The following is a 26,563-nucleotide window of genomic DNA, read 5'->3' as shown; positions in this document are numbered from 1 at the left end:
TTTTTTTTTTATTGAGCCCATGGTGGTTTTATTTAGCCCATGCTTTCCAGGAGCCACCTTGGGTCTTTGACTACCATAGACTAAGCAAGAAAAAGCCAAGAAACCACGTTTGTCTTTTGAGATATACACATTTTTATAAGTATACCTGGTCCAGGGGAACCTGGGTGGCTCAGTCAGTTAAGCACCCAACCCTCAATTTCAGCTCAGGTCGTGATCTCAGGGTCATGAGATAGAGCCCAACACTGGGCTCTGCGCTTAGCACAGAGTCTGCTTGGGATTCTCTCTCCCTTACCTTCTTCCCCTTCTGCTTATGCTCTCTCTTTCTCTCTCTCTCTCCCTTTGCTCTCACTCTCCCTCTCTCTCTCTCACTCTCCCAAATAAATAAATGAATACATGAATAAATAAATAAATCTTAAAAAAAAATAAGTACACCTGATCCCACTAACTGCCAGAAGTACAGAGCAGCAATAAAAATTTTAAAAAACTGTTGGTTAGTATTCAGGAAACAGAAATTTCCAGCACATTTCAGATAAAGAAGCTGAAATTGTGTAGCTGGAAAGCATCAGGAATGAGAATGAGACAGGGGCAAAGAGCCCACTGGGTTGGTTGAAGAGCTGTCCCTGCCCCTACAGAGAATCTCCTATCTGAAGGGTTGTGGAGGGACAGGAGATAATCTTCACAGCTGACCCTCAGTAACTGGTGCTCAGCTAACGACCTCACTCTGTGCCATCCTGAGCTTGAGCCCGTGTAGAAAAAAGATAAGAAGGAAATATACCAACATGATTAAACTGGTTGTGTCTGAATAGAATTATGGGGGATTACCATTATTCTTTGTGCTTTCCCATAGTTTCAATATTTTCAACTATAGGTAGGCATTAATTTTAAACACATAACTTTTGTTAAATATGCACTTTTATTTTAAAAAAAAATTAAACATTAAGCACAACAATGACCGGATAACCAGCTGGATGGCAAAAGGAGAAAGTTCTGTAAGACCTAACTTGTGTGGCAAATCATTAGCCACGGTAACCTGCATGGGTGACAGCTTCATCCTTCCTAATAATTGTTAGCATTTTCTTGGTGATATTACCATAGCTACTATTTATTGAGAGCTTACTCGTGTTTAGTGCTACACTAAGAGCTTTAGGTTTCTTCTCTTATTTAATTATCAGAACGTCTTTATGTGCTGGGCACTGTCATTATCCCCATCTACACAGGAGGAAACTGAGACTTGAGGGGTCAGGCAGCTTGCTAAAGAAAACATGGCAAGTGGGTGACTACCGAAACCACAATATGAAGCCAGACCTGAGTGCATAGTCCCAAATCACTGGTAAAAATCAGAACTTGCCTAAACATCACCTTTTACCCTTTTCTCTACACTGCATTGCCCCTACACTCACTTGGGCCTCTCTTGTTCAGCACACCCTCTCAAATGTAAGCTTTTTGGCAGACAAATTTTTTTATGTTTTGTCCACTGCTATGTCACCAGAGCCAAGAATAGTGCCTTCACATAACAGACACTCAATAAACATTTGCTGGGTTGATGAATAAACTTTAACACATCAGATTCTAACCACAATATTATCTTTGCAGTTGTCCAATGTCTACAAGCCAAGTAGTTTCCACTCTTTCTCAATCTTCTACTATGATCATCATAGTTCTGCTGTTCTCTGAACAATTTTCCTTTACATACCAGACTCCTGCCCAGACAAACCCCTGCAGCTTGTGATGGTTTATGACAGAGTTCTAGCCATTGGACTATAGATGGAAGTGATATGTCCACCTCTAAACCTGACCTATAAGAGCCGAATCTTCCACGCTCTCTTCTTTCATCTGCTGGGTGTATGACTGAAGCAGCAGATGGAAGAAGCCAGGATCCCTGAGTGTCTGCATATCTTCTCTACTCAGCTGACCTACTCTGGGCCGAGGCATAAGCAGGAAATAAACTTTTATTTTATTAAGTCAATAAATCTTGGAGTCATTTGTTATAGCAGCTACTCTTCCCTAATACATAACCATTTCAGTTACAGTTATTTGAGCATGCAAATATGATATATATAGATACACACACACATATAGTATGATATAATTATCATATATACACATTTAATCATGTATCATATAGTACATACAGATATATATAGACACATATATATCATATATCATATATATAGTATGTCTGCGCATATGTGTTTATATAAACATTGGTAAATTATGTAAAAGAATGAGATACAGATGAAATAAAAATATTTTAAAATTTCTCGCTAATCAACGTGGTTCTTCCAGTGTACTACTAAGCAACATTTCAAGGCACATTGCGACTTAGGGAAAGGTTTGCCATTAATGACGATGAAAACAAATCTCTATTTCAAATGGTCTTCTTGATGATATTTTTGGTGGCTGATTTTATGTCACTCCTGATTAGACCTTTATTGTTTGTACGTCATAACATGGTTGACAAAGAGCTCAAAACTAGGAGTAGAGATGACAGCTCTGCCATTTTCTTGTTGCCCACTTGTAATATCGGTATTATTTTCAATCCAAGGTCTCCTTAAAGGAGTTTGTAGAAAACACTTTTCTATTTTGTGAAGGTTAGTTTCATAAAAACTAGATCATGTAATCCATAAACCCACTTTACCAGGCACAACTACAATGTGATGTCCCAGTTTGCCGAGGGCAAATGAACAGATGAAAGTACCAATATCAAACTTTCCTTTCCTCGAAGATATGTGTATCAAAAACCTGCCCCTCTTTCAAGACGTGTAAATGAGACATGATATGAGACATGTAGTCATCTGACATCAGACACTTGAGGATGCTAGGATTAAGGCATGTATTAAAAACACCTTAAACTTAAAATTTTCCTATTTCATTATAAAATAAATTGAAGTTTTAGCACTTATGAACCCTGCAATGGGCACATTCTATCTTTGAGGCTACTGTTCTGTCAGGTGTTTCAGACATCCAAATCCTAGCGCTCTTGATTTCTGAAGTCCATAATCTGCTTCCAAGCTATGCACAGAGTAAGACAGCTGACATCACTCCACCTAATTCTCTCCAGCTGTAGCCCCCTACACCTCCCCAAAGCCAGTTTTTCCTGTTAACATGGGGTAGAAGCCTTGGTCTCTGTTCCCAGTGACACTGATAGATATTAACCAAGCTTTCTTTGATTTGCTCTATGTCAAATTACAGAAGAAACAAAATCATATCCTATCCACTGAAGTCAATGTATATGGCCAAAAAAGTGACTGAGAAGTAGTGTGATTTGGTGACAAGACCCACGGGCTATGAGTGGTAAGATCCAGGTTCCATTGGACCATCTCTTCAATGAAGTCAACATGGCCCTTTGTCAATATCAGTCTCCTTGTATATGGGACAGGAACAGTAATGCCTGCCCTACTACCTGGGGGCTGTGAAATTAGTAGAAAAAGAAAAAGAACCATGAGAGAAGAGGCTCCTTATAGCCCTGGTTGGGTGGGCTGCATGAGGCCTCCAGAGAAGCTGCAAATTGGCAAAAGTTCGAGAAAAGAGGTTCACAAAAACGGTAAGCCTGTTATCTGATGCCGTCTTCCAGGAAATCTTGAGTAACTTAGAACACACAGGACAAGAAAAATGCTAAAAAATTTTTTAGATTTTTTATTCCTTTAATGAAGAGCCGTGAGAAGGCNATATTAAAAACACCTTAAACTTAAAATTTTCCTATTTCATTATAAAATAAATTGAAGTTTTAGCACTTATGAACCCTGCAATGGGCACATTCTATCTTTGAGGCTACTGTTCTGTCAGGTGTTTCAGACATCCAAATCCTAGCGCTCTTGATTTCTGAAGTCCATAATCTGCTTCCAAGCTATGCACAGAGTAAGACAGCTGACATCACTCCACCTAATTCTCTCCAGCTGTAGCCCCCTACACCTCCCCAAAGCCAGTTTTTCCTGTTAACATGGGGTAGAAGCCTTGGTCTCTGTTCCCAGTGACACTGATAGATATTAACCAAGCTTTCTTTGATTTGCTCTATGTCAAATTACAGAAGAAACAAAATCATATCCTATCCACTGAAGTCAATGTATATGGCCAAAAAAGTGACTGAGAAGTAGTGTGATTTGGTGACAAGACCCACGGGCTATGAGTGGTAAGATCCAGGTTCCATTGGACCATCTCTTCAATGAAGTCAACATGGCCCTTTGTCAATATCAGTCTCCTTGTATATGGGACAGGAACAGTAATGCCTGCCCTACTACCTGGGGGCTGTGAAATTAGTAGAAAAAGAAAAAGAACCATGAGAGAAGAGGCTCCTTATAGCCCTGGTTGGGTGGGCTGCATGAGGCCTCCAGAGAAGCTGCAAATTGGCAAAAGTTCGAGAAAAGAGGTTCACAAAAACGGTAAGCCNTGCAAATTGGCAAAAGTTCGAAAAAAGAGGTTCACAAAAACGGTAAGCCTGTTATCTGATGCCGTCTTCCAGGAAATCTTGAGTAACTTAGAACACACAGGACAAGAAAAATGCTAAAAAATTTTTTAGATTTTTTATTCCTTTAATGAAGAGCCGTGAGAAGGAAGGCTCACAGTGGGTAAATGAAGGAGGAGCAAGGCTTCCTGGGCGCTCAAAGTACAGAACGTGTAGCAGACTCTCCGTTTGGGCAGAGCACAGAGCTGGAGGCTGGATAGGAAAGAGCCAGGCAGAACGCTGTGACTGGCTTTGAAGTCAGGACTGATTTCAAATTCAGGCTCTGACATTGATTGAATCTGGGTGATTTAACCAACCTATATATGTCTCAGTTTCATCCTAAGTCAAGTAGGTACAATAATACCTATTTGTATCATGCTTATGAAGATTTAATGAAACTATAGCTATGCCTGATGTACTCTAGGACTTGGCACATAATAGGTTCTCAATAAATAGTTATCTCCTTCACCATCATTATCATTCGCGTCTTGCCCTTGCTTAGCCCGTCTTTAAAAGGAAATAGATGAGGCATAACTAACATTTGCCAAGTACTGAAGGGTTAGGCTTGGCAAGCGCTTATCAACATCAGAGGTTAGAGAAGTACTTTGCGGTGGGTCATGCAGAGGGGATGCTCATGCCCTACAAGACCTTGCCAAGAAGTCACGGGTGATAAGCAGTGAAAACAAAGCAACAAACCCCGGCCAGATTGGAGGAGGGGCAGCGGGTAAGCAGCCGGCAGGCAGCAGCAAGAATGACCTTACTGACTCAAGGACACTCTAAATGAAATGCATGAAGAGCAAAGAGGAAGACAGGAAGGCCTGGAAGATTTGACAAGGGGATCTTACTCCTTCACCATTAAAAAGGACCCACTTGGTCCAAGTCCTTAGACTCAATCTAACCCTTCTTATGCAATTGCTGTTGCCTCAAGCCCTGTCTGAACAACCTGGCTCTCCATAGTTCACACTGCACTAAACTCTGTCCTTAGAGAAACAACCAGAAGGCCTCCCTCAACAGTGTCTCCCACTGCCACGTGAGCTGTTTATCAAGTCTAAAGTCATGCGTAGAGAGCCCATGGAGAATCACGAGTTTTGATCCCCCTTATACCCACAACAGGAGGCCATAATTCTTACAGATAAACTTAATTTTTTTTTTCATAAAAGACAAGAGAGAGAAAGAGTAAGTAGATGATTTGGTGCATCCCCCTTACCAGGACTAGACACTCTAAATTTTCTCCTTCTTCACGGAAGTCCTGTTATGCATAATGATATGAAAAACATCCCCGTTAAGAACAGGTTGTGTTTGAAGTGTTCTTATGTATGCCCTTTGAAGAAGGCAGAGTAAATCCTTCTTGGTAAAAGGGGAGGCATTGATTATTTAATTAAACAAAGTAGTTATTGACTTTTTTAAAGCAACAGGCAAAATTCACACAAAGAATAGAATTTTTATAATATGTGTATCTCTAATTCCTGTTCCTGAAAATAAACTAGCTGAAAATTCAACCTGTGAGGAGAAAAAAAAAATGCGTTTCAAAGGAGAAACATATTCTGAAAGAATTAATGTGCAAGCAGAAACTGGAGTATCTTCCTACAATAGCAACTTGGCCTTTGAAAAGTATCTTGATTTGATTGCTATTAAAATATAAATCCGAATAACTTCACCAACAAGGGGAGTCATTTCAGGAAGTGGAGAGAGAGCTGTACCAAATCCATAAAGGATATTTGCAAAATACCTTGTAGATAATACAAACCATGCCACTTAATCAAGTATTGAAAAGGTTCCAATTAATCCTGACTTCACTACAGTTAATATAAATGTCCCAAGTCAATAAATCTTGATATTGATTAAACTACCCCTCCCCACCCAATTCAATTTTTAAGACCCACCAGTTCCCACAGGCAGAAGGGGCAGATGTGACAATAGCGATTTACAAAATCAATATAGTGCGAGAGATCTAGAGAAATTAACTACAGGAGAGATGACCCATTAAATCATCCAGTCCATCTCCAGCTCCCTCTTGGCCCCTTGTAGGCTATTCTCTTCCAATATATTTGAGCCACTTTACCTAAGTTAAGTTGTAGAGGTTAACAGATACGAGGGCTTACTCCTTTTCCCAAGAAACTGGTCCCCTCTCTTACCTCCCAATGTTGAGCCCCATGTCTCACTCTACATCAATTAATTCTCAACTCTGGTAGCATACTACGTTCACCCAGGGAGCTTCTGAAATACAGGAGTGCCAGGACTGAGGCCCAGGGATTTTTATTTAGTTGATCTGGGGTAAGACCTGGGCAATATTGAGGGTTTTTCTTTTTTTCTTTTAGTATCTATGTGATTCTAATGTTCAGAAATTTTGAGAATCAGTTCTCTACAAGTTCAAAAGTCTTATTTCTTATTTAGCTTTTGAATGCTTTCTTGTTGATCATATTAACATTAACTCAGTACTACCAGACTCGGAGTAAGATTATAGATGACAATAAATCAGCGAGTCCCGGCTGGCTGAGGAGCACTAGCGGAGAACCCCTGCTGTGGGAAATCATTATCTCTGATCAGAGTATGGCATACATCGCAGGCGGATTGTGGCACCTGAGAAAGAAAAAACTGGCTGAGGACCACGCTTTAAGAGGAAAAGAACTTTCCCAGCAACTATACCAGGAGCAGTTAACCACATGGAGAGCTGCCAAAGATAGAAACCCATCAGACGTGGCACACCTCTGTTGATCATTTTTTTAAAAGATTTTATTTCTTTATTTGAGAGAGAGAGATCACGGGTGAAGGAGAGGGGCAGGGGGCAAAGCAGACTCCCCACTGAGCAGGGAGTGCCACGCACGATGCCGGGCTGGATCCCAGGACCCTTGGCTCATGACTTGAGCCAAAGGCAAAGGCTTAACCGACTGAACCACCCAGGCACCCCTCCTCTGTTGATCATTTTAACTTTAGCTTGGGAGGAAATAAAATTTAAACATGAATACAAAAAAAAAGCACACCTATACAATCTAAAAGCTAACTTTTGTTGAATCCTTCCCATATACAGGCACGGTTCTGAGTGCCTTAGTATATTACACCTAGGTCTCACCACAACCCTATGAAGTAGGTGGTACTATAATCCCATCGCAGAGACGAAGAAACGCAGGCACCCAAGGTTACACAGGTAGTAGGTGACAGCGTTGGAATTCCAGTTTAGTAGAGGGACTCCAGATTGATCCTCAATCTCAACCACTTTACAGAACTAGACATAAAGCAAACACCTGAAGTTAGAAACTAAAGGTGGCTCATTAAGTCTCCCATGTGCTAGGATGCCATTTCTTCAATAAATATCTATAAAGCAGTTGTTTCTAACATTACCACACATAATAATCACCAGAATAAATATTTTGAACAACTGACCGGGCCTTTTGCCTAGAGATTCTGATTCAGTAGCCTGCGTGGGGCCCATGAACTTGCATTTACAACAAACACGGGAACACCTTTTGACACTGTTAAACTCATCAGAGAAGCTCATGATGGGAAAATAAAGCATTTTCGGCAATTAGGAGGGGAACTAGCAGCCTTGCAAAAAGTACCTGCAGGAAGCTGGAGCAGAAGTTAAGCTACAAAGAGTTAAGGATGCATGGCCAGTGAGGGGCAGCTCCTCTTCCAAAAAGCATCTTGGTTAAGGGTAGTACTTTGAGGAAAGTTATTTTTAGGAGAGGAGAAAGTGCCAGAAGAAAAGGAGAGATTAAAAATTCAAGAAAGACCAGGAGAAATTGATGATGGAACAAGGTTCTAGAGAAGGCAGGAGGGGGCACAGCAACTGCAGTGAGTCCACCTGCCAAAGCCTCCATCACAGGAGAGGCCTCCCAGAAAGATGGGCTCATGCCAGGCCCCTTGGCACTGTGTCTAGCCGTGCAGGAGCGTACTTCCAAACCAGTACTGGAGAGCAAGGTTAATAACTATCTTAGGAAGAGTTTTTCAAAGTCTCTTGAAAAGGAAAAAAGAACCGTAAGCTACAACATTACCAAGGCAGGTCCAAACCCTCATGGGTACCAGCGCTAGGCTCGATTGACATGTTGCTCCTGGAGGACCATCAGCTGGCGAGCGTGGAATTCTCTTTTACGTGGGGTTGCTTCTCTAGTCCGGGAGCTCACAACCCTGACTGCAGAACTGGCTACGTAATTTACGGGACTAGGCACAAAATGAAAATGTAGAATCCCTTGCTCAAAAATTATTAAGAATTTTAAGATGGCAACAAGGGAGCCTTAAACCAAGTGTGGGGCCTTTCTAAGCACTGTGACTGCACAGTTTGCCTACCCATGACTCTGGCCCTGCCTGGCTGCACATTAAAATCACCTGGGGAGACTTTAAAAATTCTAATGCCCAGGCCATGCCTGAGACCCATTAAAACCAGAACCTCTAGGGGTGAGAACCACACATCAGAATTTTTCAAAGCTCCCCATTGACTGTAGTGTGCAGCAAGGTTGAGAACCACTGCTTACTTCTCATAGAATCTGACTTAATAACAGCTTTGAAAATCGTTTTAAGAAATTATACCTGAAAAAAATTTATAATGGCCCCACAAAATGAACCGTAGCCCATTTACACACTACTGAATCACATTCCGCCACCTACCCATTCGTATAAACTGGCTCAAATTATTAGTATAAAAGAAATAATAAAAAAAAACCTCTTCCTGTAATAAATACACATATTACCATACCAAAAAAAAAAAAAAAAGGCAATTTGAGCAATGGAGACCATACTGCATTCCTTTAAGGACCCTGTCTGAATTTTCTTGGCTCTACCAGATGATTTCTTCCAGGGTCTGGGCACTGGCCCAGAACTCATCCACCTTCTGAATAATGCATGACACAAGGCCCTTCCAAGCAACAGTGAGCTTCGGATGGAATGCTCAGTTAAGGCAGGAGAATCTGACCCTCACCAAATCCAAAGCTTGGGATTTATCCCAAGAGACAGGATCAAATGAGGGTGATCATTCGAGCAGCATAGCCGGGCAGCTCCCAGCCGGATGCGTAGCTACCCAAGAGTTCTTAGCCACAAACTCAGCCATCGAAGGAAAAGAGCTGCTGTAGTGAAGAGGAGAGAGAGAGGGGCTTCCCACAGGAATCTAAGACCACAAATGCATTAGGGAAGCCAATTGTTTCATAGCGGTCTTTAAACAAGCAGTACAAGTTGGGGCAAATTATGAGACCTCCAGTGGTGCCCTCTCAGGACAACAGCAAGGACTGAGGTCTTTCATTCGGATCCTACCACCAACAGAGTAGCAGGGAATGATCAAGAGGTAGAGTCCACGGGTTAGCATCCTGGCCCCACCACTTAGTAGTTGTGTGACTTCTTTGTGCCTCAGTTTCCTCACCAGAAAAATGGAGCCAATAAAGTACCATCGAATTGCTATGAAGATTAATTCAGATAATCCATTTATGGTGCTTAGAAGAGTGCTGAATACATGGTAAGCAAAATGAAACCAAGGTACAAAGAGCTTAAGTGATTGGCTCCAGGTTCCACAGGTCCGTAAGAGTAGAGCCAGGACTGAAACCCATGTTACCCATATTATATTCTCAACTCCCTTCTCTCACTTGAGAACAGAGCCGAGACCCTCTCAGCAGCCCTTCCTGTGTGGTATGCAGCACAATCACAACTTGCGGTAAGCGAGGCAAGAATTAAAGGAGGTGATGTAGGTAAAGCTGGGGACGACTTGTCTGTCACAGCATGAGCACTCAATCCATGTCTGCTATTGCTATTACTGCCATCGCTATCATACAACTGATGCGCTACCAGGAAAATCACAAGTAACTTGACCATGTCCGCTGTATCGGAAACTCACTCGCAGAGCTAGCTATCTTAAGAAACCTGATGTCCAACCCTTTGGTAAAAACAGAGTTCTTTCTGGTACTGTTATTAAAATCACCCACTTAAATTGGCCTGTGCATACCCTGGGAGCCTATTATTGGTTATGCTTAAAATAATAGAAGCCATACTTCCAAGCTATCATGAGCAAGGGACAGGGCAAAGATGCAATTTTAGAAAAGAAGTCCAACTTCAAAAACCTATGGTCCCACAGCCAGAGTTTGGCCAGTATGGAAATGAAGCCTAACAAGAAAAGGAACTATGACCACTGTGTCCTCTAAAGGCCCCGCTCTTCAAGAGAACATGCATACCACTCTGTCAAACCCAACTCAGCTTTTATTGTTGACATTCATATAGACATAGTGCTAGGCCCTTGGTGAGGGCCCATAGGCAGCCATATTGGAGTGGTAACCCTACTGTTCAGTGGAAACTTCCTGATCAATCAGATGGCATTAAGTCACTGGATTTATTTTTCCACCCAAGCGAGTGTCTCCTTCCAGAAAGAAACCTGCCCCATGGCACCAATTTCCCTATTTTGCTGAGTGGTCTGGGGGGGGGGGAAGAAATCTAAAAAACAACAATGAAGCCATGACAATTAAACTGGCATATAATGAAAGCCACAAATACATAATTACCATGTCCCACTTGGTACAAAACATTCCAGAGTTGCCAAAAACTGCCCACTCTGATAGCAGTTGCCCTTATGCAGGCCCTGGGCTCTGCAGCTGCATCTCAATGAGCCTAAGTGGGCTGCCTGGAATGGTTTCCCTGGTAACAGGGTTCTGGCTGAGAGGGACATTGATTACCCCGAGGAATGAGTTTCCACTTGGAGGGAGACTGGGTGAAAGCAAAAGCAGAGAATTTCAAGGGCGAGGCAGGGTCCAAAGGGGCAAGGGAGTCATTAAAGACCTGGGAGGGGTCCCAAGGTTTCCCTTTCTGAGATGGAGGAAAGAAACGTGTAAATTTGGTGCCTTGAGGACTTTAAAGACGAGAGCTAGAGTTGAAATATCCCATCCACTCCTGACTCATGTATGTTCCTTATCAGGAGAAAGGGACTGGTTGTCCAGAGATGGAATTCTAGTCCCACCTCTCTTATTAATTCACCAAGTGACCCTGAATAAATCAGGTAAAATCATGGGAGTTAGAACAAAGAGGTTTTCTAAGGCTTAAAAGCAAAGACCCTCTGAGAAGAGAGAGGGCCAACTCAGACCATGACAAAATGAGGGAGAATTTGTGTGTTAACTGTCCTTTCCATTGGCATTCATATTTTTTAATTCTCCTCTCCTGTCTCAAGTGTATGCTCCAGGACTCAGATTTTCCACCAGAAGTTTCTAAGGTTGCCTTTAGGAGAAAGGTTACCACCCGATTTGGCCCATTTCCACCACAAATGGAACAAATCGGAATGTTACATGGCAATGAAGGTGTTCCATTGTCGCCCAGTGCTAGGAACACCTAGAGGTGATAAGCTTGCCAGTCCCTTTCCTGTGATTTCCTAGGATTGTGTGACGATTCTCACCGTTCCTCACTTGTAATACATTAATGATTGATGAATAATGAATTCATGGGATTGCAGAGAAGGAATAAGGGCAAAGCATTCCAGGCAGAGGGAACAGCATAGGTGAAGCCCCTGTGGCTGGAGAAGTAGGTTCATATGTGACCTGAAAAATGGCCAGTGTGGTTAGAGACCTGAAAACAAGGGCAAGTACACTGAGAGATTTGGGGCGGGGGGCGGGGGACGTGGTAGTCAGTGAAGCAGGCAGAATCATGCAAGCCTTGTTAGTGGCCATGTTAGGGGGCTTATTTTTATACTGAGTCTTGGAAGCTATTAGCAGGGGAGAAAGTGGAGGTAACATGACAAGATTTTATTTTGAAAACACTAACTGAGTTCAGGACATGAGGAAACCAATTAGAAGGCGACTGTCATGATCCAGGCAAGGATGACACTGACTTGATGAAAAATCTTCCAAAGGGGAGAAGAGCTGCCCCACAAGCTGCCCCTCTTACTGCTTTCCCTGGTTCTGTGGACAGTCTCCTGGTTCATCCGTTTACCCTTCATCAGCATCATCCCCTGGGATTTGTGTGCCGAGCATTCATATCTCAGCACAAGCAGCGGATTCCCTCTGTCCTCTTAGATGGCATTGACATCTTAGTCAATTAAAAGCCTGAAACTGTTCAGAGATTTTTCTAGTCCTTGTTCCCTCAGAAAGCACATACACCTTGTTAATGGGTTGTTGCATTTTTATGTCCCAACAGCCACTTACAGGAGAGAGGGAATATACATGTGTATGTATACACATATGTGTTTTATATTATATGTACATATGTGCATGTATGTATGTGTATGTATATACAGAGAAAGGGCTGGCATCCAGAATATATAAGGAAGGAACACTAACAAATCGATAAAAAAATTGCAAACAAGAAGATGAGCAAAAGAATATGAACAAGTAACCTAGAGAAAAGGAAATCTTCAGGCCAGCACACATCTGAAACATTACTCAAGATATCTGACAAGCAAAGAAATGCAAAGAAAAATCAGAGTAAGGAGACGTTATAAGGCCCATAATAGTAAGTGCTGGAGAGGACAAGGAGAAACAGGATGTCCACTGTTGGTGGGGGTTTCAATCAGTACAGTCACATTGGAGCATCTCTGGCAATACGTGATACATTTGAAAATGTAGAGTCCTTGAGACCAGCCATTCCATTTCTAATATACATCCTTGAATGACCGTCATCCATGTGCATGGGAGAAGTGCACAGAATGTTCATACTAGCTGAAATGTTTGCAAAACCAAGTAACTATACAACCTAAATGTTCACCCATATGGGAATGAATAAATACATCAGTGCGAGAGAATACTATACAACAGACAAAATGGATATACTAGAGCTAAGTGTATCAACACTAAGTAAAGTGATTTGCAGAAAAGCATGGTAACCATTTACATAAATACTACTGAGTGTTTACAACTACTGAGTAGAAAAGCCTGGACTAGAAGGGTACATACCAGATCTTCCACAATGTACGCCTCTGGCAGTGAGGGAGCAGACGAAGCTAAGCAGAGAAACTTTATCTGTAATTTAAACAATTTTTAGAATATAAAATAGATTTGGAGCAAATATGACAAAATGTAAATACTTGTTCATGCTGGGCAATGGGCATGGAGGTGTTTATCGCATTATTCTCCAGATTTTTCTATTTTTATTTGTTCATAACCAAGGAAAGAAAAGCAAATAATGTTCTCACATTAAACGTAAACCCTTGTATCCTAAATATGTCTACATTCTGCTTCCTCTCCCTGCCTTAGCTCAGACTCTCATCTCTTCTCAAACATGCCATTACTGATCTCCTTGCCACCAGTTTCTAGCTCTAGAGTGCTAGCAAAATAATCTCCTTGAAATATAAATCTTAAAAAATTTAAAATGAAATGCAAAGCTAATTCTCTTAATACAGACACTTCACCTTCAGAGTAAAATCCTAGCTTCCCTGCATGGTAGACAAAGTTCTCCGTAACCCAGCATCTGCTTCCTTCTCTAGCTCCAAATGTCATAATCCCTGCCCCTCACCACATGCACACCCCATGCTCTGGTCGCACCGCTGTCCCCGAGCCTTTGTAGGTCACTCTTCCCCACTGATCTGTTTCAAAACAGTTTGCTCTTCGACATGGGGCTCAGGCATCACGTCTTGCCTGCATTTGGGACTCCTTCCCCGGCCTCCCAGAGAGCTGGTTCAAACCATTTCTGCAGTTAACACACCACACTCTAACTACCTTCTTCCCCGAGGGGGACTGCAAGCTTCCAGTCTGCGGGAACCCCATCTCATAAAGCTCTTTCCTATGTGCTATAGTTACTGCTCAGGAAATTTTGTCAGATTAATAAATGAAAATAGGCATGCATATATGACATGCCCGCTTAGCACAAAGTAGCACCCTAAGAGTTGCTTTATTCATTCATTCATTCATTCATTCATTCATTGGACAATGACTAGGAGTAACATGAAGAACACTAGCCCTCCTTTGTTGGGTGTTTATAATGCACCTGCTGGGCCTTGAGGTGGAACAAAAAGTAAGGAGAGGACACATGCCTTGACTTTAAGGAGCTTCCTGTCCTGCTGGAGAGGGAAACTAGGATAAGAAGCGACCTGAAGCCTATAACTAGAGAGTGTGCAACTGAAACCTAAAATGAGTAATGTCGAATTCCAGATCACCCTTAGGGCATTTAGATATCGAGTTGCTTAAAAATGAACAAGAAGTAAAAACTGAAAAAGAAAAGAAACAGGGGATGAGAAAGGAGGGAAAGGCCACAAAAGTCCTAAAGCTCATTCCAAAGTGTCCAGCTTACTGCTCTGATGGGAGCAGACGCTGAAGCTGGAGCAGACCCAAATCAGGTTAGGGCCCTGTGGATGCCTGCTTGTCAAAATGCCCCATATCCCCAGGATTAATAATGTAGGGAGAAAGGGGGCTGGCACTGGCTGGCAACTTGGCCAGACAGCCCCAGTCCTTCCCCTGCACCAGGGCTCTGCTGTTCAAATCAATATTTGTTAGCAGGCAGAATGAGCTCATTTCACGCATGTTCTAATTAGACAATGGAGATTATTACAAAACACCTGCAATGTTTGTAATCGTTTAAAATAATGAGAATCAATATTAGCTTCCAAAGGCACCATATGGTAAATGCTCATTCCAGGCATGTGGTCCCTGATAGGCTCTCAATGCTTCAAAACTGATCATTAACATTTTTTAATTTGCAAAAAGTTGCTCTCGGTTAATGAATTGGCTGCCTGTGTGCCCTACGCACAGTGACCGCCTCTAAGTGAACATTTAATTGTAACATGGCCTCGGTGCCCACTGGAGCACGTGGGGTCTGCCACAAAGGACGTGCTCCAGGATCCAGAACAGGCACGCATCCCACCACCAACCAGGCACTTCTCAGGTGTCTGGTCTCCAAGCCCCTAAAGTGATGGTTCTCAAATCACACAGAGAGCTTGTGAAAGCAGAGAATGGCGGGTCCCACCCCAGAGTTTCTGATCCAGCAGGTTAAGAGAAGGGGGCCGAGATTCTGCATTCACAACACATTCCCGGGTGATGCAGATGCTGTTGGTCTGGGTCTCCCACTGTGAGAAGCACTGCCCTAGAAGATGTCACCCACCTCCCTACTCCAGGCTAGTACCTTCCCCATCAGAAAGAACTGCAACGCAGGAAGAGTGATGACTAAGGAAAGTTCTCCCACGCTCCCTGAGTAAACTTCCAGGCCACACCTAGTGAAATGGGCAGTAGGCTTCACAGAGCCTGTGTGGAGCCAGACACTAGGCTAGACCTTTCCACATCTAGATTAATTCTCATTGTAACCCCATGAAAGAGGTGCTACCATATTTGATAGAAGAAGAAACTGAGGTACAGGCTCTAGGGTCAGCCCGGCTGAAACCCAGAGGATTCAGACTCACATAAGGGTTATGGCTCCAAAGCCTGTGTTTCAGACACAGCAGGGCACTGTCCAAATGACTGTGTGTGCCCACCTCCCCCCCTCGCCCAGAACCTGTTCCTCCTCGTTCCCTGGACTCACTGACCACTACAGGGTACCGGGTGGGGAGGCTCCTTTCGCAAGCACACAGATGAGGCAAACTCACATTGCCCAGGCCAGGATTCACTCTTTCCACTTTGCCCCGGTCATAAAGCCTTCTCTCACCATGGACGGGGCACACGACCCCTTCCGTTGCTTTGTTTCCACCAGCCCAGTGTTCCTCAACTACTAAGGTGCCCAGAAATCACCTGGGAGCTTGTTCAACTGCAGCTTCCAAACGCACGGGTCTAGGACGGCCACAAGGGAGCACTTCTAACCTGCTTACAGGCGACACTGCTGGTGAGCAGCCCCAACCCGCGTGACCACGGAGGACCTGGTGTGGTGGAGAGCAGGAGCTTTGGAGCCAAGGGCACCTAGGCTCAAATCACTCCCAACAGGTTCTTCCTGATCGTTGAACCTCTTAGAACCTCCGTTTCCTGATCTCTAAAATGGGATAACACTTACCCTACAGAATTATGAAATAAACACTCTCTGGAAGCCACCTAACATCCCAGCACCCTCTGGCCCCTTCCACAAAACCACCTGCAGCTATCCCACCCTCCTTTGTTCTCTCCCTTCTCTCACTGTCTATACCCAAGCTTATGAGCCAGGGAGGTCTGACATTTGGACCCATTTTAACGGTGAGGAAATCATGGACTAAGTCCACAGCCGGCCCATGGCATGTCTCAAATACAACCACGGGGCTCCTGGTCGCGAGCTGAATGCTGTCTCTCCCGCCCCAGGGACTGAGGCCTCGGCTTCCGGTTGGGTGGTGGAGAAAACACAGGACAGAATGAGCAGAGCTGTGCAGGAGTCCTAAAGAAGGAAGTGGCGCTGACTCGCCTTACCTTCGGTTGTCCGGAAGCGGAAATACTGGAGGTAGGGAGCAGGGGCAGATTTCAGTGGTTACACGTGGTCTTAGCTCTGTGTGGAGCTCGGTTCTCATCCAGGGAGTGTCTTAGTAAAACACTCCTCGGGATAGCACATAGGACGTTAGCCCCAGGCGGCGTGCCTGGAGAAATGTGCAGTATCAAAAGAAGGAAAACAGATAACTCTGAGAAATCACAGGTAGGATTTATAGCAAAATACAGTTTGCTCACGGGCAGGTAAATTCACTAGGCTCCCTGAGCTCTTTCTTTTTCTTCTTCCTTTGATGTTTTAAAATACATAAGATTCTTGTTTTAAATCGTCCCCATAAAACATCGCCTGCAACAGGAGCTCCAGCCAGGGATCCTCCCAGCATCAGCATTTGTCACTGAGCTCGTAATTCACAGCCATTCATAAACTTTTTCCAAATGCTGTGAACGTAACTTCAGGGGGTTAATAAAACAGCTTTCTACTCCTCTAATTCTTTCCATTGATAACTTATTCAAATTGTAATTGCCTGTAATGTGCTCCCTCTATCACATTACTGCTCACGCCTCATGCACTCTCCCACCCCCATCCATCACCCCTGACTGTCAGCCAAGCCCTCCTTCCTGCCTTGCCCACAAAAATGGGACTGCTTCTCTTCTCACATCTAGTGGACAATCCCTTGCCCACACACCACCTTCTCCCACTCCCTCCCACTGGTGTCCTAGATGGAGGATCCCGCTGTCCCCTGCCCACTCAGCGGCAAGCATTTTGTCTCAGGATTTATCTGTGACCCCACCACCTGCCTCGTGGCACGCGGGCCGGCTGGCTTCGGTGGTTTATCCGGGCATGTGCAGACAGCACAGTAACAGTGAGGCTCTTCTGGGTGAGGTGGGATGTTGGATGGATCACAGATTTCAAAGTCAGAAGACCTCATCTCATCCCAACTGTGTTGTGAACTGTCTGTGTGAGTGTGGGTAAACCACTTAACCTCTCTGAGCCTGTTTCCTCACCTAGAAAATGGAGGCCATAGTACGTGCCCTCCCGACTCTGTAGGACTGCTACAGCTGTTTCAAGGAGTGAATGAGATTTTTTCTGAGGCTGACTTGGACTCACAGAGTCCGACATTTCCCTTCGATTACTCCCCAGTGAAGAGAGCAAGTTATGATGTGAGTGAAGATGGGGCCAAGTGGTGAGGGAGGTCATCGTAGTGGGACCCATCTTCTAGAAGCAGATAAAAAGATAACCAGAATTAGTCCAACCGGCTGGTGTTGGGCAGATGGGCATCTGATTCTGGTGACCCCAAGGTGGCAAAAGCAGAGGTCAAGGCTATAGCTGGGACCAATCAGTGACCCCGGGGCCTTACGGGCACTGGGGCAGAAAGGCAGCAGATGAGGACCCTTTTCCCCACTGCCCCGCCTCAGGTCTCAGCATGCATCAACAGTTTCAGAGCCTTGTTACCGAGCCAGCAGCACCAATGACCTCCCCTTTCCAGAGCATCCACCTCACAAGCTCAGACTTGCCGAAGAACGGGGTCACAGCCTTTAGTGGGCTTCCCCTACAAAAACACCCCCACCTTCTGCGAAGTTCTGGTGTGACGCAACCCACCCCAGGGCCCTTCTATCACTCCAGAGTGATAGAATTGGCATGCCACTCAGGCCCTGTCCCCAGGGATCTACCTGGTGGCCCAGAAAGCAGCATCTTTGCTCCCTGAGGTTCTTTCACGTTACAGCCCCTTCCCTCCCCCAGTCTTGTTAAAATTCCCTGCAACAAGTGGCAGCAGGTTTGCCCAGCAGGTGCTGGAATGTAACTGAGAAAAGGGAAGGGAAATCTCAGAGATTGCCAAGAGACCTCCCAGGTCCCCCATCATCCCTGAATGGGTTCCTCTTTATAACACGTGGGAGAAACCAACTGGTTTCCTGCACCCACCAAGGCTGAGAAGTGGCAATAAAATGAAGGGGAGGAGCACAGAAGAGAAGTCTCTAGATCCCACAGCTAAGTCTCTGGCCTTTTGCCTGAGCCTCTGCGAGCCCCCGGTCCCTTAGGAAGAGGCAGGTGTAGGAAAATGCTCTTTTCTGCAGCTGTTACCACTTAACCACAAATCATTTATTTCATCTTCTTAGCAAGTGCAAAGTGTATCCAATCCCACGGACCGCTTTCTTAAAATCTCAGGACTTAGCCTTCTCTGGTAGGACTTCCTCCCGAACGAGATTGCCTTCCTCGTATGATTCCCATTAGCAGGGAGTCTGTTATTAGCTTGATATTTTATCTCTGACACTGTGAGAAATATTGCTGCCATAAACCCGGGTGCCCTTAGTGAAAGCTGAACTACTTGGCAAAAGCTAATAAAGTGAGGAACGATGAAAGCAATTGACTATGAATACCTAAGCAGCGATCACGACAGCTGCCCCCAGGCTGGGCCACAGGGAGCCGCACACCCCCTCCTGTGCCCCCCTCCCTAGGCGCCACCACAGTTGCCTTTTCTCGTGACTTACCTGAGCCATTCCCTCCCAGTCCAATGCCCTACAGCCCGAGGGTCTCACTTGTTTACGCCCGGGAACTGGTGGCTCAGTTCTTTCTAAATCATGCCAAAGTTAGTGCAGGGGCTGTCATGCTTCACGAGCCACAAGAACCGCCCCGGGGAGCTCGAGAAGGATTCCGTTTCCCAGCTGAGAGCCCCTCCAGAGAGTCTGAGAGCAGGGTGGGCTGTGGGAAACTGCGTTTGTCACAAGCATCCCCAGGATGTCCAAGGGAACCAGACTTGGGTGACCACTTATTAGCAGAGACGCAATGGGCATCTCTGGTCCCTGCACCACCATTCTGTGGAGAGTGCCCTTTAGAACCAAGCAAAGCTGACTCAGCCCCCCTTTCGGAAGATGCGGTGATCCAAGGGCCCCAAAAGACCTCCGATAAAAGCAGCCACATCGAGAGGCTGCTTCCGCCATCCTGAAGGCAGGTGCCAGCCCGGCTTCTGGGTACGTACCTCATGGGCAGGGCGAAGAGAGGATGCTTGCTCGGTTATATTAATGAGCATGTGCTGTCCGTCAGCGGACGAGCCCAGAGGAATTTTAATCAAGTCAGCATCTCTTCCTCTGGCTTGGGCTACCTATTTAAGGAACTTTGCCATGGGAGAAAATCCTCTGCGGTAGCTGGAGGTAAATGCTGACTGGTATACTTGGCACTCTTTGCTTAAGGGACGCCAGTATGCCCAGGGGTGGACGTGTTGGTTGTGGTTCCCAGGACCACCCTTACCCACCAGCCGCTTCTGTTTGTGAATAACAAAACCACAAGCTGGACAAGCCGTGAACTACAAAGCATGTGTCTTCTTCACCAAGTGATGAAGTGCTGAAAAGAGATATGGGTGGGATCCAGCATAATGGACAGTGGGCCTGCTTGGAGCCAGAAATGATGGCCTAATGCTATAGTTCTCAGACCTAGCCACATAGTGGAATCATCTGCAGAATTAAAAAATAATAGTAACCACCAACGCTAGAGACCCCAACTCTGGGATCTGGGATGGGGCACAGGTGTTTTCTCAGGGTTCCTCAGATGATTCTAACATGTAGTTCAAGTCAAGCATCAGTGCCTAATAGAAGTTCCAGCCAGTTTAAAGCTGTGTGCTCAGTCTTCACTGCAATTCAACCTCCCGGGGAGTTTCACAATATATTGATGCCAGGGTCCCCTGCCCAGAGATTTGGAATAATTGCCCTGGGGACTTTTAAAACCTTCCCAGGCGATTGCCATGTACGGCCAAGGTGGAGAATGGCTGGCTGGAAGCCATTTCATGCTGACAGCTGCCTGTCCTTTGTCTCTAATTTTAACCAGTGGTCTAGTGGGAAGCACTGGATTTTGAATCAAGAGACTGAAGTTAAGCCTTAATTTTGTCACAAACTTGCTGCGGCAGTGTAAGCAAGTCATTAACACTCTGGACCTCAGCTTCTGTCTGATTCTACCGCACAGAGTGGGTATAAGAATTAAATGAAATCATTTGAAAGTTCTCTGAATAGAGTAACCTGCTATAAAAACATTGCTGTACCTTTTCTTAGCCAAAAATCAGTTTCTACAGTGTATACAGCTCAGAAGGAAGGGAGACCATGTGCTAAGAGGAAGGGGACCCCATGGGCAGGCAACAACAATAATGCTTTGATTGTTAAGAGGCATTTTTCTACCATCCTTTAATTTGGCCTCACTCAAGACAGGACTGTGAAATGATGACATCCCATATTAGAGGAGAGGAAACAAAGGCTCAGAAAGTTCACGGGGTGGGGTTGATGAGCGCATCACCCAGACAGCAGACGCAACATTCAGTGGGGTTCTACTGATTTGAGACCCAAGTTCTTTTCATTATGCCAGTGATCTTCCCACAGTACTGTGCAATCGATTATTGGCCCCACCCCTACTTCCTGATACAGTAGGTCTAGAGTGGGGCTCCAGGAATTTGCATTTCCAACAGTTTCTAGGTGGTCCTGCTGGTCCAGTGACCACCCTTTGAGAACCAAACTTCTTTTGGTGGTAGGGAATTGCCCTGCAGAATGAGACCACTATGGCTGTGGCAAAAAAAAAAAAAAAAAAAAAAAAAAGTGGGAGAGGAGGAAACAGGGAAGAAAATGGACAATCTAAGTGTTATTAACCACCTTTTTATTTTTTTTAAAGATTTTATTTATTTATGTGACAGAGAGACAGCCAGCGAGAGAGGGAACACAGCAGGGGAGGGAGAGGAAGAAGCAGGCTCCTAGCGGAGGAGCCTGATGTGGGGCTCGATCCCGGAACGCCGGGATCACGCCCTGAGCCAAAGGCAGACACTTTACGTCTGCGCTACCCAGGCGCCCAACCACCTTTTTAAAATGCCTATAAGGAAACAGGTTCAGTGAAGCAAAATATTCTGTCAAAGACACAACTGTCCCACTATACCAGAGGAGGGAACAAGAAGAGGGCTTCTAGAAGCTGGAGAGAATAGTGGGAAAGGCTTTGGTGCCATGAAATCATGAGTAATAAAGGTCTAGAGGGTTTGAACCCCAATACATTAGCCATGTGATTTTGGACAAGTCAATACAATTCTCTAAACCACAATTATCTATAAAATTGAGAAAATCATAGTACCTGGCTCACAGGGATTGCTGGGAGAGCATTTAATAAGATAATGAATGTGAAACACATCGTCTACCTGACATATATGGAGCACCCCATAGATGTTAATAATAATCATTGTTATTACTATCGCCATTCAAACCACTATCACCATCAGCAAGTGCCAAGTGAGTACATAATTGTGCAGAGTGCCATGAAACGAGGCCCTGAGGAGCATTCCCCAACCTGTACGGAAGTCAGGAGTCTATGTCTGTGTCACCTGTAGCAATGCCTTCTATCTCAAGTTCAAGTAAAACAAAATGGATATTCCTTTGAGACTCTTCTAACTGCCTTTCAGCTCAGTGGAGCTATGTTTATTGTCACCAAATCAGTATTACGGGAATGGGTCATCTGAGAGCTCATTATCTCCCTCCTTTTCTCAATCCTGGTTTTCCCAGAACTGCCCAGAAATTTCCACATCCCAGGCAATCTCTCTGACTCAGGCGAACAGGACAGTTGATGGAGCAAACCTCTCTTTCACACACCTGCGTACTCGACAGTAAGATGAATGTGTAATGATGGACATGGGCAAGCATACCTTAGAGGTGGAAAGCAAGGTAAGGATCACCTGTCCTGTCCTAGACCAAACTATAAATGAACTACAGCCTCGACTTTCCTGTTCCAGGGTCCTCTTCCATTCCCCATCAAGAGGAATTCCTAAATACATTTATTCTGGGTTGTAAAGGCTGTTTATGAGCATAAAAGGACTCCTAGTTTAGGGAATTTGCATTTCAATAGAGAACCAAATATTAACTGAAGAGTTGAATTACAAGCAAAGTGAGATCTGTCCTTGAGGGTGGGGTATTTTGGACATTTCTGAGCCCCTGGAATCACAGACTTCTACAAGGGATACAAGTCCTCCCTTCCTTGCACCAGGGATTCTTGTTAGAGAAAGCAGCACATCAGAATCATCACGCCCAGGGGTCAGCAACTTACAGCCTGGGGTAAGCCAAATCCTGTCCACCGCTTATTTTTGTAAAAATGTGACTGGAACACAGCAATGCTTCTTGTTTATATTTTGTCTGTGGCTGCTCTCCTGATACATCACCATAGTTGAGAAGTTGTCACAGAGACCTTGTGGTCTGCAAAGCCAGAAATATTTTATCTCTGGCCCTTTACAAACCAAACTTCTTGCTACTCAAAGTGTGGCCCAGGGACCAGCACATGCATCACCTGGGAGCCTGTTAGAAGGGCAGAAACTGGGATCCTACCCCAAAACTTCTACACCAGAATCCGCATTTTTAACAAATGTCCAGGTCATTTGTGTGCACAGTAGGGTTGGGGAAGCAAATCTAAGGGGCTTTTTCAAAATATTTATGCCTCGGACTACAGATTCTGAACAATTCACTACCAGGGCCCTAGCCATGGCCCCATGAGAATGTCTCCTTTGGAAAGCCACTAATACCACAGATAAAGTTATGAGACAAAATACAAACTATCCAGTTAAATTTGAATCTCTAAAAAACAGCAAATGCTTTTTTTAACATCAGTATGTATCAAATATTCCATGGGATATACTTATAATTTAAAAAAAAAACTTACCTGAAATTCAAATTTAAATTTAAAACATAGGACATCCTGTATTTTTTTTAGGACATCCTGGATTTTTATGTGCTAAATATTGCAACCCATAAATTGTGAGTTTGACACTTTGCTGGAATAGCTCACAGGACTCAGAAAAACACTGTAATTACAATTATTGGTTTAGTATAAAGGCTACAACTCAGGAACAGCCAAATGGATGATATGCATAGGGCAAGGTGTAACAGATGCACCACCCTCCCAGTACGTCAATGTGTTCATTGAGCTCTTGGAGCTCTTGGAACCTGTCCTTTAGGATTTTCATGAAGGTTCCATTACAGAGGTATGACGGATTAAATCATTGGCCATTGGTGACTAACTCAGTCTCCATCCCCCTCCTTTTCCTGGGAAGGCTAGGGGGAGGGAGTGGGCTAAAAGATCCAACCCTCTAATCACTGGTTGGTTCTCCCCCTTGAAGCTACCTAGGGGTCCATCAAAAGTCATATCATTAGCATAAACTCAGGTACCTTGAAAGGGGCTTAATATGAGGGCTTATTATGAAAGTAGCTTATTATGTTATTCAGGAAATTCCGAGAGTTTTAGAAGCTCTAGGTGCCAGAAATTGGAGATGAAGACCAAATATATATTTCTTACTGTGATCTCTTATATCAGGATATCACACTTCCTATGGCAATTTGCCCGCAAATATGACTGCCAATAATTTGTCTCGTGCCTATGTGTACATGCTACTTCTCCCATCAACAGATAATCCATTTCCCTCCTCCTGAATCTGGGCTGCCTTGAGATTTGCTTTGACAGGCAGGAGGTGGCATAACTGATACTGTGCCAGTGACAGGCCTAGCCCTTAAAAAACCTGATAATTTTCAATTCCATGCTCTTGGAACCCAGCCACCATGCTACAAGGAAGTCCAGCCTATCCTGTTGGAGAGAGAGGCCCTGGAAGAAAAGAGGCCATATGGTAGAGAACAGAGGCCCCAGGTGTGTGAGAGATATTTTCTTGATCTTCTATTCCAACCTATCTGGCAGATGAAGGCAGCTGTATAAAACGACCCCAGGAATAGTACTTGGGGCGGAACGTCCGGGTCAACTCACAGAATGACGAAAAAAATCAAATTGTTGCCATAAGCAATGTTTTGTTACACAGCAATAAATAACAGATACACTTCCACTGTCCTGCCTCAGGCATTTGATGTCACTCCCAACGGTCCCTTCCTCTAAGGCTATATTGGGTAATGGAAATAGCCATCCTCAAACCTAAAGACCTAAGAAGCACTGGACAGGTGCTCTTGGGATAGATGGCCTTTCTTTTCTCCACGCACCATCCTAGAGGATGCAATTCTGTTGTCTGCCAGGCTGTTTTCTCCTAGTTCCCCTTGGACCTGCTGCTGCAAACCAAGCTTTTGGTGAGCTCCTATTTCCAAGGCACGCTTCCCTCCCAGGAACCAGTGCAAACCACTGGATGAGAACAGCATTCTCGTCTGCCATCTCTTCACCCCCTCTGCCTCTCTGTGACTTCAAGCTGCTGGCAGAATTCATCCTGCTGTCTTCTCAGTTACTGAAGATTCTGGGTTAAAAGGATTCTAGAATCTCTCTTCGCACTTCCCTATGGGGGCACTTCTCCATCCCACTGCCCTCCATCTACTTTTCCCTTCCTCAGAAACTCCAGCAAAACTTCCCCTTAGCATCCTCATTAAGCAAGTCCCTGGCAGTAATGTCTGGAGCCAACACGGCTACAGAAAGAAATTTACTTTTATGTGGAATCTCAGCATCCAGGGAACTCATCCTAAGGGCCCACATGTGTGCAGGGCAGGCATCAGCTGGATGCTGCTCTCTACCAGCAATTTAAAAGAAGCAACCCCTTCTTGACTCCAAAGCAACTGGCAGCCCCATTTGTCCACCCCACCCCATAGCTATCTTTTTTTTCCTCCTTACATACGTGGCTGGAAGAATCCTATGTCTAAGAGCGAGCGGTTCAGGGTCTGCTGAAACCCTTCTCAGCTCACATTCTCAGACACAGGCAATGCCATACGTGCACCTCCTCTCCAGGGTCCTGGGTCCCTTGCCTTGCTACTACAGACTGGGTCTGCTGGTTACAGCACTGTGGAAGGGGGCAAAGACCAGGCTTCAGGATAGCACGGACCTAAATTTGTAGCCCATCTGCTGACTGGCTTTGAGACTCTGGGCAAGATTCTAAATTTCTCTGAGCCTTGGTTCTTCATCTGATAGAACAAGAAAAATACCTGCTTCCCATGTGACAATATTGGTGGGGCGACAGAGGGAGAGAGAGAATGAAACGCAAGGTTCCATCTCATGACCCCAAGATCATGACCTGAGCTGAAATCAAGAGTCGGACACTTAACAGACTGAGCCACCCAAGTGCCCCGCATGTGACAATATATTTTAAAGACCAGGTACAGTGCCTACTATGTGGTAAAGATTCAAAAATGGTATTTCTCACTATCCTTCAACTTCTACAACTGGGGTGTGAAAACTTAGTGGGGACAAAGACCCCCAGACAATTAGTCTATTTGCCCTGCCAGGTGTCCTTGCCGAATGAGAAACGCAACTCATGGCCATAATCTTGCCTTTGCTTTGAGAGGCAGTATGTCCAACACAAAAAGCAAGGAATTCAGTGAGGAGCTCTAAGTCTGTCTCAGCCTAACCTCTACTGCCTTGCACGCATCACTGTACCTCTCAAAAATGGAATTGCCTCATCTCTAAAATAAGGGAAGTAAAATCACCATGAAGGCCCCTTCAAGTGTTCAGTTGTGAAGTCCAAGATTTCAACCAGAGACTGCACTTTCCTGGGCCTGGATTCTGCTCCTATTTCTTTGTGAATGGAATTCACTCCAAGTGGATTAGTCCTCACACCTCCTCTTAGCTTACTTTACCCATTTTTGGAGTCCCAGCAAGTTCTATACCACCCTGTGCCCTAAGTCTGTCATTTCCACTCCTGAGCTGGTCATCAGATGGCCCTGAGTGTGTGGCAACTACCAGGCCCATTGAGAGGGTCCCTCTGTCCCCACCTGCAAACAGAGGTCCCAGGGGTTCTAGTCCCCCAAGGACTTTGAGACAGCTCCATCAAATAGGAAGGTCTGCAATGCTGGAAATGTTCTATAAGTCTGCACTATTAGCCACTAGCTGCATGCGGCTATAAGCACTTGAAAGGTGACCAGTGAGACGGGAACTAAAATTGAAATTTTC

The 26,563-nt window shown here is 44.7% G+C and overlaps 1 protein-coding gene across 1 annotated transcript in view; it reads right to left on the bottom strand.

Annotated features, from left to right (window-relative positions):
- The window catches only part of NRXN3 (neurexin 3), a 1,691,473-nt gene that overhangs the window by 1,353,995 nt on the left and 310,915 nt on the right, over positions 1–26,563 (bottom strand). The window lies entirely within an intron of this gene.

This window comes from Ailuropoda melanoleuca, chromosome 14 (assembly GCF_002007445.2).
Source record: "Ailuropoda melanoleuca isolate Jingjing chromosome 14, ASM200744v2, whole genome shotgun sequence".
In the NCBI taxonomy this organism is placed as follows: Eukaryota; Metazoa; Chordata; class Mammalia; order Carnivora; family Ursidae; genus Ailuropoda; species Ailuropoda melanoleuca.
The sequence above is the reverse complement of the archived record's forward strand: the minus strand, read 5'-3'. Positions and strand labels throughout refer to the sequence as shown.